Source organism: Nyctereutes procyonoides, unplaced genomic scaffold (assembly GCF_905146905.1).
Source record: "Nyctereutes procyonoides isolate TBG_1078 unplaced genomic scaffold, NYPRO_anot_genome, whole genome shotgun sequence".
Taxonomy (NCBI): Eukaryota; Metazoa; Chordata; class Mammalia; order Carnivora; family Canidae; genus Nyctereutes; species Nyctereutes procyonoides.
In genome coordinates this window covers 23,452,188-23,476,822 of record NW_026575117.1, presented here as the reverse complement: position 1 = coordinate 23,476,822, position 24,635 = coordinate 23,452,188, and positions in this window count along the sequence as shown.

Below are 24,635 nucleotides of genomic sequence, written 5' to 3'. Positions count from 1 at the left end.
AGAATCTGATTTGTGGTTCTGCTTTTCATTTCTGCTTCCAGCTTGGCCACCCACAACTGGAATTTGTCTTATTGCATCCATCTACTCTGATTAGCCTAACATTCATTCAACAGATACCTACTGAGTGTCCACTATGTGCCACTGTTGTAAGCACTTGGAATGCACTAGGACACATAACAGACGCAAGTTCCTTGCCCTAGAGGAGTTTCCACCCCCGTGGTAAGGATGGTGGATGGGCTCACAATATAAATAATTAAATCGTATAGGATATTGGAACATGATAAGTAAGTACTTTGAAGAAAAAAGGTAAAAGTCAATGGGAGTACAGAGAAGGGGAGGTGTAGGTTTCAGTTTTAAACAGAGAAACCTCCTTTAGCTTGTGACATTGGAACAAAAGTTGAAGGAGGGAAATTAGATATTCAGTCATGTGAATATCTAGAAGCAGGGAATTCCTGGCAAAGGAAGCAAAATTCTTCTAAGGTCTTAAGGCAGGAACCTGCATGGCATCTTATGAAAAGCTGTGTGGCTGGAGCAGGGTGACTGGGAGTGGTAGGAGATAAAGCCATGTTGTGCCCAAGATTGCGAATCCGAGAAACCACCAAGGAGCCGACACCAGTGCAAGTGCACGAGGGTTTATTTGCAAGCTCGAGCTTGGGTCCAAGTACACTCCACACAGTAGAGCAGGGGCTTGCACCCCGAAGTGGGTTACAGCTGGTTTTTTATGGGCTGGTCTAGGGGATTTTCAGAACGGGTGGAGGAAAAATTTTTTTTTTCTTTCCAATATGGGGAAAGGGTGGGGGAGTTTCTTAAGATCTGATATGGGATTCTCTGCCGAGGGCATTCTAGGCTTTATTGGCTTTCCGATATGGGATTCCCTGCCTAGGACATTCTGCAGTTTTTCCTGTAAAGTTCAGCTCTTATTCCCAGGGACCTAAGATGGCTGTACTTGTGCTGATGCTAAACTTGAGGTGGGATGGCCTTGATTTTTCTCGGCCTCCACAGCCAGAGGTGTGATAGGGGTCAGAATATGCAGAGCCTTTCTAAACCATTGTAAGGACTTTGGTTTTTACTCTGAGTGACATAAGGAGTCATGCCTGTATTTGTTTTTAAAGATTCATTCATTCATTCATTCATTCATGAGAGACACAGAGAGAGGCAGAGACACAGGCAGAGGGAGAAGCAGGCTTCCCACAGGGAGTCCAATGTGGGACTCGATCCTGGATCCTGTGAACCGAAGGCAGTCGCTCAACCGCTGAGCCACCCAGGTGTCCCATAAATAAAATCTTAAAAAAAAAAAAAAAAGTTGCCAAGTCAGGAAGCAGGCAGCAGGCAGAAACCAATCTGAGGGCACTCTGTGTGTCTGCCTCCTCCTCATCAACCAGCGTGCCTCCTCTCCCAGGACTCCATCCACAATCCTACAAAAGACAGGGTCCCGCTACAGGTAATCTGACAGGTTAAGTTTGGGCTAAACAAGATGTGAGTCAAGGAAAAAAACATGAGGGAAAAATCATGAGTTAATAATTCAAAATAGTGTCTTACAACTTATATTATACCCAAAAGTGTTCCAGTGACGTTTTATGGAATATTCAGTGCGAAAGTGTAAGATAAAATCTTGATGCCCATACAAATATAAAGTGAGCACATCAAAGATTTTATTTAACTCATTAATTAATGAAGGGATAAATAAGATGTTTCAACCACTTCAAAAGAGAATTCAAAGACTGTGCAAATATGTAGTCATAAAATGAATCTACATATAGATGTAAAACTAGTTGTTGTTGTTTGGCGGAGGGTGGGAGGGCAGAGAAAGAAGTTATCCCTTTACGGACTACATAGGATTCATTTTCACTTGTATAAAACTGAATTATTTGTATTGCTATATTCTCTACAATTTACCGTGTTGTAAAATAGCTCAAAAAGATGAAAAGTGAAACTCCCATAGAACTAGGGAATTTAGAATGGTGTGCTCTAGATAATGCATAGATTTCCATTACAAACATCCGATAATTTTTTGACCCATTTCAAAATCTTTCACAATTTTTCCTGATAACGGAAAAAACCTGAGTTGTTGGTAAGCATATTTCTTTATGATTCTCTCACTATCCAATATTTTTATGTGCTCAGTGTTTTGTCCCTTTTCATTTTTTAAAATGAGGTTTCATATTTAATTATTTAAAGTTATATGGCACTCAGTCATAATCATGCATAATAAAGCACCAGATATCTGGGTTCCTTGGTAAATGTGTGTAAGTTTTATTTCTTTTTTTTTTTTAAGATTTATTTATTTATTTATTTATTTATTTATTTATTTATTTATTTATTTGAGAGAGGGAGAGAGCATGTGTGCATGTCCTGGAGTGGCAGAGCAGAGGGAGAAGGAGAGAGAGAATCCCAAGCAGATTCCTCACTGAGTGTAGAGTCCAATGTGGGGCTTGATCTCAAGACCCATGAGATCACAATCTGAGCTAAAATCAAGTCAGATTTTTAACTCACTGAACCACTCATGTGCCCCTGCATAAGTTTTATTTCTTTGAGCCCCAAAGTCTATCATCTCAACCATTTTGGTTTTTAAGTAGGCTTCATGCTGAGCATGGAGCAGAACACAGGGCTTGAACTCACGACCTTGAGATCAAGAGTCAAATGCTTAACCAACTGAGCCACCCAGGCACCCCAACCATCTTGCTTTTCCTAAACCATGTTAGTTCTCTACTTCTTATAAAAGAAAACAAGGAGGACTATTAATGGTCTGAGCAAATGTTCCTGTAAAAGATCAAAATATGCCACCTCCCAACATACCACTTTGAATTTTTTTTTTAATTTTTATTTATTTATGATAGTCACACAGAGAGAGAGAGAGAGAGAGGCAGAGACACAGGCAGAGGGAGAAGCAGGCTCCATGCACCGGGAGCCCGACGTGGGATTCGATCCCGGGTCTCCAGGATCGCGCCCTGGGCCAAAGGCAGGCGCCAAACCGCTGCGCCACCCAGGGATCCCCCAACATACCACTTTGGCAGTAGAATGATTTTGAGCTACAGTAAATGAGAATCAGCAGTTGTAGAAAGAAGCCTCCTCAGAGCCTTCCCTGTCGAACCGAAAGCGGAAACTTCTGGGAAATGAGGACTGTCATAAATCTCCTGGGGACATTTTATGACAACGAAGAAGAGGGAAAGTCAACACTGCTGCAAATAAACCTTACTGAAATAACCCTTTTCTTCTTCTTCTTCTTCTTCTTCTTCTTCTTCTTCTTCTTCTTCTTCTTCTTCTTCTTCTTCTTTTTAGATTTTATTTACTTATTCATGAAAGACACAGAGAAAGAGGGAGAGAGAGAAGCAGGCTCCATGCAAGGAGCCTGATGTGGGACTCGATCCTGGACCCTGTGAGCCGAAGGCAGACGCTCAACTGCTGAGCTACCCAAGCATCCCTAACCCTTATCTTCTATTAGTTTACTTCCTCTATATTCACCTTCCCTGTTTGCCACCCCTAAAAGCTTAAACTCATTTTATCTTGTCACTTCTCTGCAATTTTATTATTCTCTGTTAAGATGCTATATAAGCTCTGGATACCTGGGTTGCTCCATCAGTTAAGTGTCTAACTCTTGTTTTTGGCATAGATCATGATCTTGGGGTTGTGAGACTGAGCCCCCATTGGGCCCCGTGTTGGGCGTGGAGGCTGCTTAGGATTCTCTTTCTCCCTCTTCCTCTGCTCCTTCCCCTACTCTTAAATTTAAAAAGATGCTATATAAGCTCCAAATTCTAACCATCCCTTTGAGTTACTCATCCTTGGGTGCCCTCCCCGTGTGTGTATGCATTCTATCTTTTGCCAGTTTAATTCCGCCCCAGCCAGAGAATTTTTTTTTCGCTTCTCTACATTCACAATATTAATATTCGACTTAAAAAAGCAGGATACAAATGAGTTTGTTCTGTTTGGTAGATTGTATTACTTTTCCCAAATTGTTCATGCCCTTTTCTGAAAAAAATTCTACATATGCCTTCCCATTGCCATTGTGATTTTCAGGACACATCCCATTGATGGCAGGCCTAGCCACCTGACATGTTTTGTGAGTCAAAAACTATTTGCCACTTCCTAACTGATGCTTTAAGAGCCATGGTGTTCTTTGGTTCTTCTTTGGTTCTTCTCATGGTTTTCTTTTCCCTCTGCCAGGAAAAGACCTTCTTCCTAAGAGAAGCTTTTGCTTCCACTTAAATCCCAGAATAAAGAAGACATATAGAGCAGAATCTTAGTCAACCTGCAGCTGAGCTGACATAAGCAAGAAATATAACCCCTTTGGGATTATAAACTTTTGGGATTTGAGGATGTTATTTGTCACGGTAGCATCACCTACCTATGTACTTCCTTTTTACAAAATTTTACCTGTGCTGTATGTAAAACCTGCTGAACTCTGCATCCCACATTTCTTCTTTCCAGGATTCACTTTTCTTCTTTTGAAACAGTTCTCTTGGTGAAAGTCTATGATTACTAAAACTTTTGAGTTCTTGCATACCTGAATATGTCTTTATTTTACCCTTACTCTGGAATAATAGTCTCACCAGGCATAGAAATTTACCATTATTTTATTTCATTATATTGAAGATTTTATCCCGCTGTCTTTTAGCATCTGCTGTTACATAAGAGAAAGTTTGGTATCAATCGGATTCTTGTTTCTTGGTACATAATCCATCTTCCTTCTTTGATAGCTTTTAATATTTCCCTTTATTGTTTTCAAGTGTGGCTATGAGTTTTTAAATCTATTTTCTCCCTCATTTCATGTATTCAGAGATGGAGGAGGAGGTTTTAGCATCTGTTCCACCTGCTGTCTTGATGCAGAACGTGGCTTCTGTATTACTAGGAGAGGACTTGCTTTAATGACATGTACTCATCATTTTGAATTGTCCATTTTTGTATAATGCTGCAAAAGCCTGATGCCCCTCAGGCATCTGATGAAGCTTACAGAACTATTTGGATTTACCTTAAGCATTATTATTATTTTTTAAATATTTTATTTAAAAAATAGACACACACACACACAGAGGCGGAGACACAGGCAGAGGGAGAAGCAGGCTCCATGCAGGGAGCCTGACATGGGACTCGATCCTGGGTCTCCAGAATCACACCCGGGGCTGCAGGCGGTGCCAAACCTCTGTGCCACTGGAGCTGCCCTATCTTAAGTAATATTAATAAACTATGTTTTTGTAGTTCTGTGTCTTTTTTTAGGGTTTCCCCCTCCCGCTTCTTTTCTTTCAGGCTATCAGCTGCCATTTCATCCTAATGCCCATATGCCCATCCATAGCAATCTACTGCATGTTGCTTGGCCTCGTCCCTGCTCCCCAGCTACCTCAGATTTATTCCTTCTGCTTTGTTGTGCAGAGCATTGTGTTCTCTCCAGCTCCTGCCTCCAAACTCAGCTTGCAGCTCCACTTTGAAAACCCATAGGATTATTCATGTGCTCTAGTACACAGTGGGGGATATCTTCTGACTCCTTTTCTTTTTTCTACCAGTTCAGCAAACAGAAAGAAATGGTATAGAAATTTATTTATTGATATAAATCATGCTACTGTATTAGTGAACATTGTGTCTGACTCCTAGTAATAAAGACCCAAGTAAAAGGGCTTAATCTAATAAAGCTTTTTTTACTCCACAGTAAATAAACTTGAGGGGTTAAGCTTCATAGGAAGTTTGAGGCTAGTATTGTGGCTCCTTAGTCTTCAAGGATCCAAGCACTTTCTATTTTTCTGTTTGGCCTTCCTTAACATAAAGCTTTCAAACTCCTTGTCCTTTCATGTTCACAAAATTGTTGCTAGATTGCCAGCCATCACAACCACATTCCAGCCAAGACCAAGAAAAAGATGAGAAGGGCCAAAAGGTATGCTCCCTACCTGAGTCAACCCCCTCTTAGAAGTTCCTAGACAGGGGATGCCTGGGTGGCTCAGCGGTTGAGCATCTGCCTTCAGCCCAGGGCGTGATCCTGGAGACCCAGGATCGAGTCCCACATCAGGCTCCCTGCATGGAGCCTGCTTCTCCCTCTGCCTATGTCTCTGCCTGCCTCTTTCTGTGTCTCTCATAAATAAATAAATAAAATCTTTAAAAAAAAAAAAAAAGAAGTTCCTAGACACCCTACATCTTCTATTTGTATTTCATTGGCCATCCCTAGCTATAATCTAAATAGAATATATTGCCTTTGTGCCATCCCCTTTGGTTGCTCTATGGTGTACATTAGCTTTCTTCCTCATTGTCAATTATATTCTAGTTAGATGGACTATGATTCAATATTTAAAATAAATATTTATCGGGGATCCCTGGGTGGCTCAGCGGTTTGGCGCCTGCCTTTGGCCCAGGGCATGATCCTGGAGTCCTGGGATCAAGTCCCACGTCGGGCTCCCTGCATGGAGCCTGCTTCTCCCTCTGCCTATGTCTCTGCCTCTCTGTCTATCATGAATGAATAAATATATATATATATATCTTTTGACTTTCATGGCCCTTGGCTATTTTCAAAGATCAAATCAATAGCTATACAATAGATAAAACATTAAGTGTCAAAATCGATGACTGTACCAACCTTGAAATACCACCCAGAGAGCACTGTAAAACTGGCAAAATTAGCTCACACAATTGCTGGTTAATTCAGTTCCATGTTTACTGAGTGGCTTTAGAGCTGACTAGGTGCCAGTTACCTGTGGTGGGTACAGGGACATTCAACATGGCCCTGTCTTTGGGGAGTTCCAATTTCACTGACTCACAGGTGCCTGAAGGCCCCTAAGGGGAAGCCACCAAATCATTTTACACAGAGGAGAGATGTGATCACATCTGTATTTCTGAAAGATAGCCCAGGCTAGGTAGGAAGAATAGGAAAAGACAAGACGCTTGAGGCAGGGGATTTCACTCTGGAGGCCAAATATTATTTTGTATTGCTGTGCCTGTTTTCTTTTTTTCTTAAGATTTTTATTTTTTTGAAGTAATCTCTACTCCCAACATAGGGTTCAAACCCACAACCTTGAGATCAAATGTTGCATGCTCAACTGACTGAGCCAGACAGGCACCACTACATTGCTGTGCATTTTCTCCTCTAATAATCACACCTCGCCTTCTCCACCATATGTCTGGTCTATCCCAAAATCCTCACTATCCCCCATCTTTAGTTTTTTCTCATCTTAAACTTTCAATTCCAGGCCTACTGTCCTGGAAGTCCAGGGATAGTCAATGTGATTTTCTGGGATCAAGAGTCAACACTGCCTTCCTTCATTTATTCCTCACACATTTCCGGAGCTTGTGCTACGCTCTGGCCTTGGGACTAGGGTTGTAAAGGTGGATCAGACTCAATTGTTGCTTCCAAGGCAGGGACAAATTATTTCAGCTTCTCTTTATTCTTAAGAGCATTAGGAATCTAGAGCTAATTTTAGCTGGAAAAGGGGGTTAGGTGAGAAGGGCAGAGCAAGAATCAGAACAAAAATGAGTAGTCTGAGACAGAGAGCAGTGAAATCAGGAGGACAAATTTGCCCTCGGGGCCTAGTGGTAGTTTCTCCTAACCCCAGACTGCCTCCTCCCCATCCTTTTCCCCTTCCTCCTCCTCTTCCTCCTCCTCCTGTCTCCTCACAGCCAAGCTTGGCTTCCATTCAAACTTTCCGGAAATCCCCTACCCAATTTCCAGCTTTTGAAACAATGAGTCTCTGGAGACTATTCCCATTGTCCTTGGAACTAGAACAATGAGAGAGTAGAGCCTCCTCCTTGGCTTCAGGCTACATCCCAGCTCCCAGCCTTCCCCACCAAAGTAAAAGCTTCCTCAACTCTCCAATCACTGTTTCCATCTGTCTAAAGGCAGGAAGTTGGGGGAGGAAGGCGGAAAAAGCACTTTCTATTAACTGCTTCTGAAACCCAAAATGAGGCCCAGCTTCTAAGTACTACTTGTGGTCTGCCCTCTAGAGCTGGCACTAAGAAGGAACCTCTCCACAGGACTGCAGTAGGACACCTGAATGTGCTGGAGGTGGGCAGTAAAGCCCAGGGCTTGGTTCCTGTATTTTGCAAATCTCTTTTGATGCCTTGGTTTCCCCCCTGCCATTGAGGTGAGGGGACCAGAGGACATTCTAACAGGACTGGCGGTCTGCTTTTTGGTCACTGCATGGCTCCTCTTCCACTCCCAACTCTGACCCTAGGAGACCCCTGTCCCCTTCCTTGCCCAATTCTGCCAAAAGGGCTGTTAAATGGGGGAGGGTGTGCAGGCGGGCTTTTTCTTGCACCACCCTGGCGCCTGACTGGATCGGGTTACTGGAGGCAGTCTGGATTTGAATGTGCAAATAAACAGAAGTGGCTTTGATCCGCCAGGCTGAGAGGGAGGGAGAAGAAAATGGAGTGCCCTGGTCAGAGAGGTGCATGCTGGGCACTTGCAAGAGGGTTTGGGGGATGTGGAGTGTGAGTTGTCCTTATTCTTTTGACTGGAGAAACCCTATTTTAAAGAAAAAAAAGGAGATCTAGAAAGAGGCAGGAACGTACTTCAGGCATCTCAGACTTCCTCTGCGGTCCAAATATTCCATTGGCCCTTTCTTGCTGTGCTGGAAGGGGAGTCGTGGCTCGGACCCCACCCTCCCTTAGGGCTGTCCTGCCTCTGGGACATGTTGGGTGCTCTTGGGAGAAGGAGAGAAGGAATGAATGGCACTGTGGTTGTGGAGGTTCAGGGTGGGACCGTAGGTTGAGAGGGGGTAGGGCCTATTGTCTCCCTGGGCACTAATCCACAGCCACAGGCAGGCTTCAAGAGGGAGAGACAAAGGAGGGAATGGGAGAGCACAAAGGGAGCGAGGAATGAAATGGTAAGTAAAGGCAAACAAAAGTGAACCGGGGGAGACAAAAGCTGGGAACAATATTCCCCAGGCAATAGGCTCAGGAACAATAGGGACACTGACAGCCCCACAAAGACACCAGTGTCTCCAAGTAGACGTTATCTCAGGCAGTGGTTGGCAGCCCCGCTCTGGCTGTAGCTATTTTCAGTGCTGCTTTTGTGCCATGCTGAACAATATTCCTTGCATGGCTGCTGATAGAAAGATGAGGAGGTTTCTGTTTGATTCTCCTCTTCCTTCCCTCCCCCTTCCCCCCTTTCCAACCCCCACCAGCTCCAGCCATTCTGAGCTCAAGTCACTGGCCTGTTAGGGTTGTGTGTGTGTGTGTGTGTGTGTGCATTTTGGAAGGGGACCAAGGGACCAAGCAGGGAGGGTCTCTATCAGGCCTTCCAGAGGCCCCCAATCTTACTAGGACCTCCATGGAGGGAAGAAAGACGAGGTTAGGACTGGGGAAGTAGGGATTAGAAAACTAGGTGTTGAGGAGGATTGTTTAAGGGAAGTGGAGTCGGCCTTCACCAAGAGTCACAAGACTAGCCTGAGCTATTCATTGTAAAAAGGCTCAGAAGTGTTCTGCCTGTTGTGGGTGGCTCTTCGTTTAATAGCCAAGGCCATAAGGGATCCTACCCAGCCTTCTGTCCCCCTCCTTCAAGAGCCATTGCTTTCTTCCATTTAGATACATAGTTTTAGCAGGTTCTTGACTAGCCCCCACCCCCCACCTCCGGGCCACCTCTGCCACTCCAAGTTGAACCTAAAGATCAGAATAACTAGTCTTAGCTTGGGAAAAGACGGGTAGCACAGGCCTTTTTTATAAACCCAATGGCCATTCCCATCAGGGCACCCTTGACCCCAGTGGTAGCCATTCCCCACTAAGCATCTCCACTATTTTCCTTCCTAGAAGGACTCTGACCTTAAAACTATTGGGTCAGAGCTGTCCTTTCTCAGGGCCACTTTGTGTATGACACTGTTGCGCGCTTGGTTTTCTCAGGGTTGTAACCCACTACAGCTGTCCCCATGCGCTTAGGAAGAACAAACCCTACACTTTCTGAATTAACTGATCTTTTTGTTATTGTTCATATTCTTCTATTTAGATTTTTTTTTTTTTTAAGGTGGCTGAACTACTACATTTCAGGTCTCTGGCTTCTACAAAAAAATGGAGACCAAACTTCTTGGTAAGGTATTGATATTAAAACTTCAGGGAGGGGATCCCTGGATAGCTCAGTGGTTTAGCGCCTGCCTTCAGCCCAGAGAGTGGTGCTGGAGTCCCGGCATCAAGTCCCACATCAGGCTCCCTGCATGGAGCCTGCTTCTCTCTCTGCCTATGTCTCTGCGACTCTCTCTGTGTGTCTCTCATGAATAAATAAATAAAATCTTTTAAAAAAACAAAAAACAAAACTTCAGTGAGAATGCCTTCTTAAGAAACTAGACACAAAGAGGTTGACCCAGGAGGTTGAGCCATCGCTTAACTTGTGGGACTTGTGGCTGTTTGTCCATCGTTCTCAATGTAAGTTGGCTCATTAAAGGATGGAAACACATTTCATACGTCTATGGGCTACCTTATGGCATCATGGCATATAATTGGTTTTCAATGAACACTCGCTGAATTGGACCAAATTTAGAGACTCAGAAGGGACATTAAAGCTCATCTAGGGGATGCCTGGGGGCTTAGCAGTTGAGCATCTGCCTTCACATCGGGGTGTAATCCTGGAATTCTGGGATCGAGTCCCACATCGGGCTCCTTGTGAGGAGCCTGCTTCTCCCTCTGCCTATGTCTCTGCCTGCTCTCTGTGTCTCTCATGAATAAATAAATAAAATCTTTTAAAAATAAAAATAAAATACAATAAAGCTCATCTAGTTACTACCTTGCTACTCAAAGTGTAGTCCCTGGACCAACAGCATTCGCATCACCTGGGAGTTTGTTAGAAATGCAAAATCTCAGGCTCTGCCTCAAGTTACTGAATCAGAATCTGCATTTTAACAAGTTCCCAAATAATTCATATACTCCTTGAGAAGCTTGGACCTACTATAGCTTCTCCCTCTCTGCCTCCCCATACTCCTGCCCATACTCCTGCCATTCATAGCCTAGATTCTGGGAGCTAGACCAGGCCATTCAGTGGGCATCTACAATAAAATCTCTGTAGAGATGAGCTCACCACATGTGGTACCAATCTCAGGGGCAGCCTGGGTGGCTCAGAGGTTTAGCGCTTTTATTTTTTAAAGATTTCTATTTATTCATGAGAGACACAGAGAGAGGCAGAGACACAGGCAGAGGGAGAAGCAGGCTCCATGCAGGGAAGCCTGACCTGGGACTAGATCCTGGGTCTCCTGGATCAGGCCCTGGGCTGAAGGCGGTGCTAAACCACTGAGCCACTGGGGCTGCCCCAGGAAAAAGGCTTAAATCACTTGCTGTAACCTCCCTGGATGATCGCTGTGATGCGTAATTGTATGGGTTGACTGGGCCAAGGATACCCAGACATTTGTTCAGGCATTCTTCTGGATGTGTCTGTGAGAGTATTTCTGAATGAGATTAACATTTGAATTGTAGACTCAGTAAAGCCGCAAGCTGCTGGGTCTAATGTTGGGCGAGCCTCATCCAATCAGCTGAAGACCTGAATGAAACAAAAAAGGCTGGCTAGGAGGGAGTTTTGCCTGCCTGATTGATGAGCTGAGACATTGGTCTTCTGTCTTTGGAGGCAAACTGAAACATCAGTTCTTCTCGGGTCTAAGGACTTTTGGACTGAGATTTACATCATTGGCTGCCACAGTTCTCAGTCCTTCGGACATGGATTGGTTCTATGTCATCAGCTCTCTGGGTCTCCAGCTTGCTGACTGTGGATCTTGGGACTTGTAATCATATGTACCAATGCCTTGCGATGAATCTCTTTGTATTTGTGATTCTGTTTCTCTAGAGAATGCTAATACAGATTTTGGTACCAAGAAGTGGGAATGCTGCTCTAACAAATACCCAAATATGTGGAAGTGGCTTTAAAACCGGGCACTGGGCAGAGGCTGGCAGATTTTTGACATGCATGCGAGAAATATGGATGTTAAGGGTCATTCTGATGAGGTTTCAGATAGAAATGAGGAACATGTTATTAGAAACTGGAGGAGGGACACCTGGATGGCTCAGTCACTTGGGCATTCAACTCTTGGTTTCAGCTCAGGTCATGATCTCAGTGTCCTGAGATGGATCCTAGCAATGGGCTCCTCACTCAGCAGGGAACGTGTTTCAGAATCTCTCCTTCCCACACTTGTGCTCTCTCTCTTTCTCTCAAATAAATAAAAGTCTTGAAAAAAAAAAAAACTGGAGGGAAAGTGATCCTCATTATAAAGTCGAAAGAATTTGGCTAAACTATGTTCTAGTGTTTTGTGGAAGGTAGAACTTTTAAGCAATGAAACTGGATATTTAGCTGAGATTTCCAAGCAAAGTAGCAAAGGAATGACTTGGTTCTTCCTGACTCTTATAGAGATGGATTGAAGAAGGAATTATTTTTTATTTTATTTTTATTTATGAGAGTCACAGAGAGAGAGAGAGAGAGGCAGAGACACAGGCAGAGGGAGAAGCAGGCTCCATGCACCGAGAGCCCGACGTGGGACTCGATCCCGGGTCTCCAGGATCGCACCCCCGGCCAAAGGCAGGCACCAAACCGCTGCGCCACCCAGGGATCCCTGAAGAAGGGATTATTAAGCAAAAAGGGACCAGAGCGGGACGCCTGAGTGGCTCAGAGGTTGAACGCCTGCCTTTGGCTCAGAGCATGATCCTGGATTCCCGGGTTCGAATCCCACATCAGGCTCCTTGCATGGAGCCTGCTTCTTCCTCGCCTATGTCTCTGTCTTTCTCTCTGTGTCTCTCGTGAATAAATAAATAAAATCTTTTTAAAAAATAAAATAAATGAAATAAATTTTTAAAAAAGGAACCAGAGCTTAAAGGATTGGGAAAATTATCAGCCTACCCAGACTGTAAAAAATGAGAAAGTTTGTTCTGCAGAGAACAGTAAGAGTGTGGCTAAACAACAATTTGATGAAGAGATTCTGGGTGTAACTCATGGATATAATCAGCCACCTCAGCAGCAGCCAGGCATAGAGATGTGATTATATAAGCAAAGACACTGCCAGTGTTTGAACTAAAACAAGACAAAATGAAGGAAGAGTGTTGGGCTTTTTTAGATCCTATAGAATAGGACCATAGGGCTATTTATCAGATGTGTGATATTCTTTTTTTTTTAAGATTTTATTTATTTATTCATGAGACACACACACACAGAGAGAGAGAGAGAGAGAGAGAGAGAGAGAGAGAGAGGCAGAGACACAGGCAGAGGGAGAAGCAGGCCCCATGCAGGAAGCCCGACGTGGGACTTGATCCCGGGTCTCCAGGATCAAGTCCTGGGCTGAAGGCAGCGCTAAACTGCTGAGCCACCCGGGCTGCCCTATTCTTTTTTTTTTTTTTTTAAGATTTTATTTATTTATTCATGAGAGACACAGAGAAAGGCAGAGACATAGACAGAGGGAGAAGCAGTCTCCATGCAGGGAACCCGATGTGGGACTTGATCCCAGAACTCCAGGATCATACCCTGAGCCAAAGACAGATGCCAACCGCGGAGCCACCCAGTCCCAAATGTGTGATATTCTTAAAGAAAAGGAAAAAATTGGGACATCTCACTGGCTCAGTCTGTAGAACACAGGACTCTTGATCTGGGGGTCATAAGTTTGAGCCCCATGATGGTGGAGCCTAATTACAAAATCAATTTTTTAAAAGAGAAAAAGATATAATGGGAATGTCTATCCTATGCTTGTCCACCATTGTATTTTGGAAGTACATAATTTGTCTGATTTACAGATTAACAGCTGAAGAGGCATTTTCTTTCAGAAGGAATACCTTGGGACGCCTGGGTGGCTCAGTGGTTTAGCGCCTGCCTTTGACCTAGGGCGTGATCCTGGAGTCCCGAAATCGAGTCCCACATCAGGTTCTCTGCAGGGGGCCTGCTTCTCCCTCTAACTATGTCTCTGCCTCTGTGTGTGTGTGTGTGTGTCTTTCATGAATAAATAAAGAAAATCTTTAAAAAATAAATAAACTTATTTTAAAAAAAAGAAGAAAAAAAAAGGAATGTACCTCGAGTCATGCATACCTGATTTGATGTTTATTTTTTTCTGATTTAAATATTTAAATGAGACTTTAGGCTTTAGGTTTTTGGGTGGTTTTTTTTTTAAGATTTTATTTATTTATTTATTTATTTATTTATTTATTTATTTATTTATTTATGAGAGACACAGAGAGAGAGAGGCAGAGACACAGGCGGAGGGAGAAGCAGGCTCCATGCAGGGAGCCTGATACAGGACTTGATCCCGGGTCTCCAGGATCTCACCCTGGGCTGAAGGCGGGCGCTAAACTGCTGAGCCACCTGGGCTGCCCTAGACTTTAGGTTTAATATTAGAATGAGTTAAGACTTTGGGGGCCGTTGAGATGGAAACAATGTGTTTTGCATGCAATAAGTCATGAATTTGGGTGGGGGACAAGGGTGGAATGCTATGGACCAAATTGTATCCACTCCCCAAATTAATATGCTGAAGCCCTAACTCCCAACGTGACAGTTTTTGGAGTAGGGACGTAATCAAGGTTAAATAAAGTCATAGTAGTGAGGCCCTGATAGGTTAAGGGTCCTCTAAGAGGAGGTACCAGAGAGCTCTCTTTGTCCCCACCACATGAGGAAAGAGAGCGGGAAGGCAGCCATCTATAAGGTAGGAAGAGAGCTCTTACTGGAAACTGACCCTGCTGGACCTTGATCTGGGACATCTCAGCTTCTAGAACTGTGAAAAATAAATTTCTACCATTGAAGCCACCCAGTCTATGGTATTTTGTTATGGCAGCCTGAGGCTGGCTAACACATTCTATAATGATAGGAGAGAAGGAGAGGTCTCTAGGCCTGTACAGGGTGGAATGAAGGGTTCCGGAAGGGCCTCAGAGCACAGGACATAGAATTTCATTATTTTTTCAAAGTATAGATGGTAACATCTCCTCCTCCTTCCTGATGTCCTTGGTGCAAATGGGGTTTCGGGGGGTGGGGGGCTGCTGCTGCCTGCCCTACAACTCTAAGTCATTCCCAGGTAGGGATGGGCATTCAAGGCTATTACGGTTATACCAATTCAAAACTCTTTTCTTGGACTGAAAGATTTTGCTGCTGTTGTTTATTTTATTTTTTTAAAAAAGATTTTATTTATTTATTCATGAGAGACACAGAGAGAGAGAGAGAGAGGCAGAGACAGACTCAGGCTCCATGCAGAGAGCCCGATGTGGGACCCGATCCCAGGTCTCCAGGATCACGCCCTGGGCTGAAGGCAGGTGCTAAACCGCTGAGCCACTCGGGCTGCCCTGCTGCTGTTGTTTAGACAATGGTGCTATCTTCCCAATTGTAGGGGGGAAAGTGATAAATGAATAGAATCAAAATTTTACAATTACAATGAAATATTTCTTTCTCCAGAGGTTAAAAAAAAAAAGTACATTTGTTGGTGCTAACTTCTAAAAAGCTTTCTTCGTGTGGTTGTTTTAATCATAATATGTTCAATTTCATCATCTTCTATAAAGACCATCATGACTCCCAAGTACTCAACCAATGTATACAAATTTATAAACCAGGGACGCCTGGGTGGCTCAGTGGTTGAGTGTCTGCCTTTGGCTCAGGGCATGATCCTGGGGTCCCAGGATCAAGTTCAGCATCAGGCCCCCGCAGGGAGCCTGCTTCTCCCTCTGCCTGTGTCTGTGCCTCTCTCTGTGTCTCTCATGAATAAATAAATAAAATCTTTAAAAAAATGTATAAACCATTGCAGGGTTTATTTGACCCCTCCCTTGTCAGACCAGTCCATTTCCTCCGGTGAAATGAATAGCAGTGTAATTTCTGATCTGTGGGCAATGTCTTGGATGAGGGGAGAGTATCTGGGGCTGGCAACCTACTGGCCAGCCGATCTGGAAAATCAGCTTTTCAAAAGTTTCTTTCCAACTCCTCCCAGACCCATTTATCTCAGATTATCCTCCACCTCCACCCCCCAGATTAGGGGAGAGCAGAGGAGAGAAAAAATATTAAGGTTTGGGACGGCATACCGTTGAGCATATTTGTAATTAGTTCTGAGTTCTCAGCAACAGAGCACAACACTCAGCAAGCAGCCGCCGCCACAACAGCAGCTGTGCTCTTAGCTCTCCTAAGACGGGGATAACAAGAGCCTTACATGATCTTCCACCACTTCCGCACGTTCCTGGGTCTCCTGACATGACCTGATCATCCTCCACCAGCTGCCTCTCTGGCCAGTACATAGCAGGGTGTGGGCAGAAAGGATGACGCCATTTTCCAAAGTCAAAGGATAAGCTATAGGGTCCAGGCAGCCAGTATTGGGCAATGGCTCAGAGTTCCCAAGGAAGTTCAACAAAGTAGAAATTAGGTTACTTCAGACATATCCTGGGATGGAGAATTGAAGAGCCTACTCACAGGGTGTTAATGAAGGGCAGCAAAATACGCAAGCCCAGAATATGCCACTATCTCGACCTGAAGGCAATTGAGAAGAAGCAGATACAAGAATAGCTCTCTGACTTCCTGCCTAAAAGCAGGACATAAATTTGTAAAGGTGTCCCCCCTCCCTGCTCTACCAGGAAGAACAAAGATCAATCATTGGAGACAACTCTAGACCCTTATCAGCCCAGAGATGGCAACAGAGAAATCTCCTTAACAAACTTTACTGAAGTAACCATATCAGCCATTAGTTCTCATATATTTACCTTCCCATCAATTGCTTCCATAGAAACTCAAAGTCCGGGCAGCCCGGTGGGGCAGCGGTTTAACACTACCTTCAGCCCAGGGCATGATCCTAGAGACCCGGGATCGAGTCCCAAGTCCAGCTCCCTGCATGGAGCCTGCTTCTCCCTCTGCCCGTGTCTCTGCCCACCCCACCCCCTACCCCGTGTCTCTCATGAATAAATAAATAAAATCTTAAAAAAAACAAAACAAAACCAAAAACTCAAAGTCCTTTCTCCTGTCACTTCTCTAAAAATTTATTGTTAAGATGCTATATAAGTCCAAGTTCTAACCACCTGTGAGTTACTCATCACTGGGTACACCTATGTGTATGCACAACATACATGTTAGTGAACTTCTATTTTTCTCTTGCTAATCTGTCTTTTATCAGTCTAATTTACAGAGGCAACTAGTGAACCTATATGTGGAGAGAAAACAGTTTTTCTTCCTCTATTTGGGGAAATGCAAGGGCCTCTGGACTTCTTGGAAAGATGAGAGGAGGGAGGGTGACCCTCTGAAAAAGAGCCTTCTGGGTTGTGGAAGTTGAAGAAGGGATTTCAGCTTTTGCTGATGAATATGAAAGGCACATGTAAAATAAAATAACTGTAAACTTGAGCTCTTCTTTTAGAGTCAATAATGCAGGGTTTTGATTGTTTGTCCTACCATAGACCCTAATTAGCATTGTGCATTATCTGCACCACTCCCTGCCCTCATCTACTTCCCCTCCCTGAGGCATACTTGGAAGCGAGTAGATTGTCAATCTCTCTTTTAAAGACTCAATTCCAGGTGGCAGACAGAAAGTTCACAGAGGGGTACCTGGCTGGCTCGGTCAGAAGAGCATGTGACTCTTGATCTCAGGGTTGTGAGTGTGAGCCCCACGTTGGGTGTAGAGAATACTTAAATAGACTTGAAAGAAAGAAAGTTAGTTCACTGAGACTGCATCTGAATGATGCCTCTGGAATGAGCAAGGATGTGGCCCCACCCATTTATTTTGTTTTTTTTATTTTTATTTTTTTTGGCCCCACCCATTTTTGCCTATTAAGTCTGTGCCCCATCAGTGAGGCACCAAAGTCATCCCACTTCCTTTCCCATTGCCTAACCTTCGGTACCTAGATCACTGTCATCACCCGCTCTGTGTCTCTGCCTGCTATCTTTGGAGGGAAAAATGTAATTTCAACCTATCCTTTACCTTTCAGGAGGCATTAATTTATGCTGTGCTAGTGGACTAGGTGTCCAAAATCAAGGACTACTTTCCTTCTAGCTTAGACATTTTAAGTTCTGAGTCAAGAGACACCTGGATGGCTCAGTGGTTAGTGTCTGCCTCTGGCTCAGGGCATGATCCCGGAGTCCTGGGATCGAGTCCCACATTGGGGTCCCTGCATGGAGCCTCCTTTTCCTTCTGCCTGTGTCTCTCATGAATAAATAAATAAAATCTTAAAAAAAAAATTCTGAGTCAAAATCACCCTTTGTTTTTTCAAAATTCTGTTGAAAAGTCAGGCATTCTAGGATTAAGTTCCTGATCATCCAGCTAGGCTGTGGTCATTGAACACTGCCCCTTTCTTGGGATTCATTACCTACTTAGCATATTCATCTTTGCTCTCAGGCTTTGGTTTCCCTTACTCATTCTTGGTCTGAGTTTTCTCCATAAGCGACCCTCCTGCTTTCATTAGGCATCAAGCTATAAGACGAAAAAGGCCTCATGCCGCCCCTGCCCGGGGATCAAGTCAGCAAGGGTTTTTCAATATCCATTGTATGCAAGACACAGTTCTAGGATGAGAACTGGAAGATGAGCAAGAAGATGCAGTGAGTTGGAGGCTACACCTGCCCTCCAGTAGTTAACAGCTAGCTGGAGAAAAAGACATAATCATAGGTAGAGTGACTTGTTAGGAGATTTCAAGATGACGTTAAAATAAAATTGAGAAGGAAGCACAAGTTAAAAGAAGATAAAGTCAATACCGGTAATAAAAGAGTCAAGGAAAATAATCCTTGAAGTAAAGGTGGAATTGGTCAGGCAGGGATCCCTGGGTGGCGCAGCGGTTTGGCGCCTGCCTTTGGCCCAGGGCACGATCCTGGAGACCCGGGATCGAATCCCACGTCGGGCTCCCGGTGCATGGAGCCTGCTTCTCCCTCTGCCTGTGTCTCTGTGCCTCTCTCTCTCTCTGTGACTATCATAAATAAAAAAATAAAAATAAAAAAAAAAAAAAAGGAATTGGTCAGGCAAAAAAGGAGAAGGAATGACCTCAGAAAATGATATAAACAAAGATACAGTTGGTTATGCTGTGAGGCTTGTTTTGAAAACATGAATTTGTTCCAATTTGATTCATATATTAGGGAGCAATTTGAACATAATGTGATTTTTGCATTTTCGTATTGCTTGATTTTGCCCTGGAAAACATTAGGTGGAGGAAATGCACCCGGCAGAACTATGCAGGGTAGGAATACACAAAATGTACGTAAAGCACACGGCTCAAATGTTTACCCCCACCTGAGTTCACAGTGTTATATTTTAGTCTATGTTCTGCTGAAGTGAGCACAGTTCACAGTGTTGGAAACCATACCCATTTATATCTGGTGTTATAATTTTCTTTCCAGTCCCAGATAAACCCCCCACCACCACCGCCACTTCACAGTAACTCAAAAGTTGTGCCCCTTCCAACATCCACTTCCATATGCAAAGTTCAAGTCTGTTCTGGGGTATGGTGCTATGTTTATTATAGTACTTACATATTTCTCAACTATTTAAAGTGAATAAACTGTGCTACTATTTTATTAGGCTCCTGTCTTTTGTTGTTAACTAACAAGGTGTTTGAGTATTGTGATCTCTGACCCCATTTTCCCCATAAGCCCCTGGTTTTCATCATAAGGCTTTTGCATAGTGTGGTTATTTTTAGTAGCATATGTTACTTTATAGCAGAACTGACTGTATAGGTTTTGGTAATAAAAGTACTACTTGGGGGTAGCCCGGGCGGCTCAGTGGTTTAGTGCCACCTTCAGTCCAGGGTGTGATCCCGGAGACCCAGGATCGAGTCCCATGTCCGGCTTCCTGCATGGAGCCTGCTGTCCCTCTGCCTGTGTCTCTGCATCTCTCTCTGTCTCTATCTCTCATAAATAAATAAATAAATAAAATATTAATAAATAAATAAATAGATAAATAGATAAATAAATAAATAAATAAATAAATAAATAAATAAATAGGGACGCCTGGGTGGCTCATCAGTTGAGCATCTGCCTTTGGCTCAGGGCATGATCCCTGGATTCCAGGATCAAGTCCCACATCGGGCTTCCTGCATGGAGCCTGCTTCTCCCTCTGCCTGTGTCTCTGCTTCTCTCTCTGTGTCTCTCATGAATAAATAAATAAAATCTTAAAAAAATAAATAAATAAAATAAAATAAAAATACCACTTGGAAAACTGTGAACAAATGATTAGGATTATGGCTGCATTTATGTAGGAGAATTTCAGACATAAAGTTGATGTCAGATTAATTTATTCTTTATGCATTCAGTTGACAAATATTTGTTCCGTGCATATTGTATACCAGGCTCTGTTCTAAGTGTTGAAGTTACAGCAGTGAAGAAAAGGGACAAAAATCCCTGCCTGCCAGGAGATTATATCCTAGTTGAGGAGAGATACAAACACAAGATAAATAAATAAAATATATAGTATGTTAGATAGCAATCAATGCTAAAAAGAAAAAAATAAAACAAGAAAGTTGATATAATATCTCAGGGGCTGGGTTTGGATATGGTGTCAATATTATTTACTGCTGTATAACAAACTATCTTCAACTTTAACATCTGAAGGCAACAAATATTTCCTATCTCGGGCAACCCTGTCAGGACCCCTCTCACTTCTGAGAGCTTTCTCTGTATCTTTAGTCAATACACTTCTATCCCTTTACTCAAAACAAAAACAAAACAAAAATATTTACTATCTCACACAGATTCTGAGGTTAAGAAAGACAAGAGTAGATTAACTAGAGTGGTTCTGGCTCAGGATCTTTCATGAAATCACAGCTAAGGTATGGGTTACCAGCTTCCATGCTCAAGTCATACCTTGAAGCCTCAGTTCCTTGCCCTTTTCCATACAACAGCTTGTGACATGGTAACTTGCTTTACCTAGAGAGAATGATTCAAGAGAGAGATTGCATGCCCAAGGTGGAAGTCATAGGCTTTTATAACCTAACCTCAGAAGTGACCCATCATCACTTCAGCTGCCACGCAAACTAACCCTAGTACAATGTGGGAGGGGACAACAGAAAAACACAAGAGTATGAGTATCAAGATACAATTGGTCATGAGGGGCTATTTTTGTTTTGTTGTTGTTGTTGTTGTTAGATTTATTTATTTATTTATTTATTTATTTATTTATTTATTTATGGGGAGGAGGAGTGCAGAGACACAGGCAGAGGGAGAAGCAGGCTCCATGCAGGGAGCCTGAGGTGGGACTTGATCCCAGGACCCCAGGTTCACGCTCTGAGCCAAGGCAGACACTCAACCACTGAGCCCCCAGGTGCCCCCCCTCCTTTTTTAAGATTCATTAGGGGCTATTTTGGAGGCTGACTATCATAGTGACCAAGAAAGTCCTCATTAAGGGCAGCCCGGGTGGCTCAGCGGTTTAGTGCCGCCTACAGCCCAGGGCGTGATCCTGGAGACCTGGAATTGAGTCCCACCTCGGGCTCCCTGCATGGAGCCTGCTTCTCCCTCTGCCTGTGCCTCATGTCTCTCTCTCTCTCTCTCTCTGAGTATGTGTCTCTCATGAATAAATAAATTTAAAAATCTTTTTTTAAAAAAACTATAAAAAAAAGAAAGTCTTCATTAAGAAAATGACCTTTGGATTAAGCCTTGAAGGAAATAAGGGAGGTAGCCATTAGAATATCTGGGGGAAAGTCATTCTATGTAGGTGAAACAGCATGAACAAATGCACATGCCTTGTGTGTTGGAAGTACATCATGCAGCAGCAGAATGGATGAGAGGGAGAGGAAGAGAAGATATCAAAGAGGTGACAGGAAAGGGGAATGCTTCCTTCTTTACCCTAAGTGAAATACGAGTTTTAGTAGGAGTGATATGATCTGACTCAGGATTTAACAGAGTTTATCTGGTTGCCGTTTTGAGAATAGGCCAAAGGGGATGCCTGGGTGGCTCAGTGGTTGAGCATCTGCCTTAGGCTTAGGGCATGATCCTGGGGTCCTGGGATTGAGTCCTGGATCAGACTCCCCAAGGGAGCCCACTTCTCCCTCTGCCTCTCTCTCTGTGTGTCTCATGAATAAATAAATAAAATATTTAAAAAGAAACAGAAGGAATAGACCAAAGGGAAGCAAGAGCAGGAGCAAGAAGTTAAGTTAGGAGGTGAGAGATGGTGGTAAGAGGTGATGGTTAGGAGGTGAGAGGTGATGATGGTCTAATTTTGGTTGAATACTCAGGATTTGCTAATGGGTAGGCTGTGGGATGTCAGGAGGAAGAGGAGGAAGGAAAGGAAGGGAAAAAAAGGAAGACTTAGAAGATGCTCTTTAGGGCAGCCCCAGTAGCTCAGCAGTTTAGCGCTGCCTTCAGCCCAGGGCCTGATCCTGGAGACCAGGGATCAAGCCCCACGTCCGGCTCCCTGCATGGAGCCTGCTTCTCTCTCTCTCTCTCTCTCTCTCTCTCTCTCTGTGTGTCTCTCATAAATAAATAAATAAATAAATAAATAAATAAATAAATAAATAAATAAACTTAAAAAAAGAAGAAGAAGAAGAAGAAGATGCTCTTTATCAAAAGCTACTGAGAGGATGAGAAATGTCCCCTGGATATGGCCTGTAGAGTTCTTCTGCTCCCATGACGGAGCAGTTCTGGTGGAGTGGTGGAGGCAAAACCCTCACTGGAGTGCGTTGAAGATAGTTTGAAAGGAGATAAATGAGAGGCTGAGTTTTCTTTCTTTCCTTCTTTCTTTTTCTTTCTTTCTTTCTTTCTTTCTTTCTTTCTTTCTTTCTTTCTTCTTTCTTCTTTCTTTCTAGATTTTATTTATTTATACATGAGAGATGCAGAGAGAGAAAGGCAGAGACATCGTCAGAGAGAGAAGCAGGTTCCTGCAGGAAGCCCGATGCAGGACTCGATCCCGACACCCTGGGATCACGCCCTGAGCCAAAGGCAGACGCCCAACCACTGAGCCCCCCAGGTGTCCCGAGACTGAGTATTCTTTCAAATAATTTTGTGTGTAGGGAGGAAGTAAGTTGGAGTCTTAACTGAAGGGGAAAATGGAGTCAAGAGATGTTTTTTTTAAGATTTGTTTATTTGAGAGAGAGAGAGCAAGGGGAGAGGCAGAGGGAGAGAATCTTCAAATGGACTCCCTACTGATGGGAGAACCTGATGCAGGGCTTCATGTCAGCACCCTGAGATCCTAACCTGAGCTGAAACCAAGAGTTGGGTGCTTAACCGACTGAGCCACCCAGGCACCTCAAGAGAGGGTTTTTATTTATTTGTTTGTTTGTTTATTTATTTATTTATTATTTTTCAAAGATTTATTTATTTATTTATGATAGACATAGAGAGAGAGAGAGGCAGAGACAAAAGAGGAGGGAGAAGCAGGCTCCATGCCGGGAGCCCGACGTGGGACTCCCGGGACTCCAGGATCGCGCCCTGGGCCAAAGGCAGGCGCCACTGAGCCGCCCAGGGATCCCCAAGAGAGGGTTTTTAGAAGATGGGAGATACAGCCCCATGTTTGTGTGCCGACAAGTGATGAGAAGGGAGACCTGAATGAAAGAGGTAGGACAGTAGAACTGCTGGGGCAGAATCCTGAGGGGGTGAGAGTTGCTGAGAGCTGGTGTAGGAGCAGGTTGTCCTCATCAAAGAGCACAGACACTGTACCCACGAGCAGGGCCAGTGGCAGAGGGCCTGGGCCCAGGAGCAGGGGAGTGGGTGGGTGGAGTAAAACCTTCGACTCAGTGTGAGGATGTGTTGGAGTTTGAGAGGGAGAAGGCAGGAGAGTAGGAAATAGGGCATGTCTGCTACGCAGCCTAAGAGTCCTGCGTGACAAATGCCCATGGATGTTCAGTTAACCAGTCAGCATCGCTGTGTATTGTTCTCAGCCATGTTCAGCTGCGTAGGAGCAGGTGCAGTGCGGAAGGAGAGACTGGGTTTAAACGAAGTTGAGGTTAGACAAAGAGAAAGAGCTGCTATGGCTCCCCTGGCTTATGTTCTTGTGGTTCTGAGGAACACAAGCGCTGGTCTGCCCAGGGTGCTGCTACCTTATGCCGGTTTCCCAAGGTGATTAGTAATAGTGCTCCCTTTCACTTTCAAAACTGTTTTCATTTGGGTAACAAATGAAATGATCATTCTACACAGAGTAACATGGAGCCACTGGGGCTTTCTCAAGAGCATGCATCATTGTTTGACTTTTTTTTTTTTTTTTAAGATTGTATTTATTCATGAGAGACAGAGAGGCAAAGACACAGGCAGAGAGAGAAGGCTCCCTGTGGGGAGCCCCGTGCAGGATTCAATCCCTGGACCCTGGGAAGACCTGAACCAAAGGCAGACACTCAACTGCTGAGCCACCCAGGTGCCCCGTTGTTAAAAAAAAACAGTAAATAGGGACGCCTGAGTGGCTCAGGGGTTGAGCGCCTGTCTTTGGCCCAAGGCGTGATCCCGGAGTCCCAGGATAGAGTCCTGCATCGGGCTCCCCGCGTGGAGCCTGCTTTTCCCTCTGCCTATGTCTCTGCCCCCCACCCCTCTCTCTGTGTGTCTCTCATGGATAAATAAATAAAATCTTAAAAAAGAAAACCAAACCACCAAATAGATTGTAAATTCCTCGAGGTCACCGTCATGTTTCATGCCTTGTGTCCCTCACAGCTAGCATAACTTTCATCTGTCTCTCAGTTAACCCAGCAAAAACATAGATGACTCAGGACTGGAAGAGCCACTGAGGATGATTCCAATTTTAGGCAAATTCTCCTTGCTCTCAAAACAAAAGAAAGGGTTGGAGGCAATTGATACACCTTTCATAATCCTGCTCATGAAGATTATGGGGGCAAAGTAGGTAAGAGTAGAAAGGAGACCAGTCAAGACT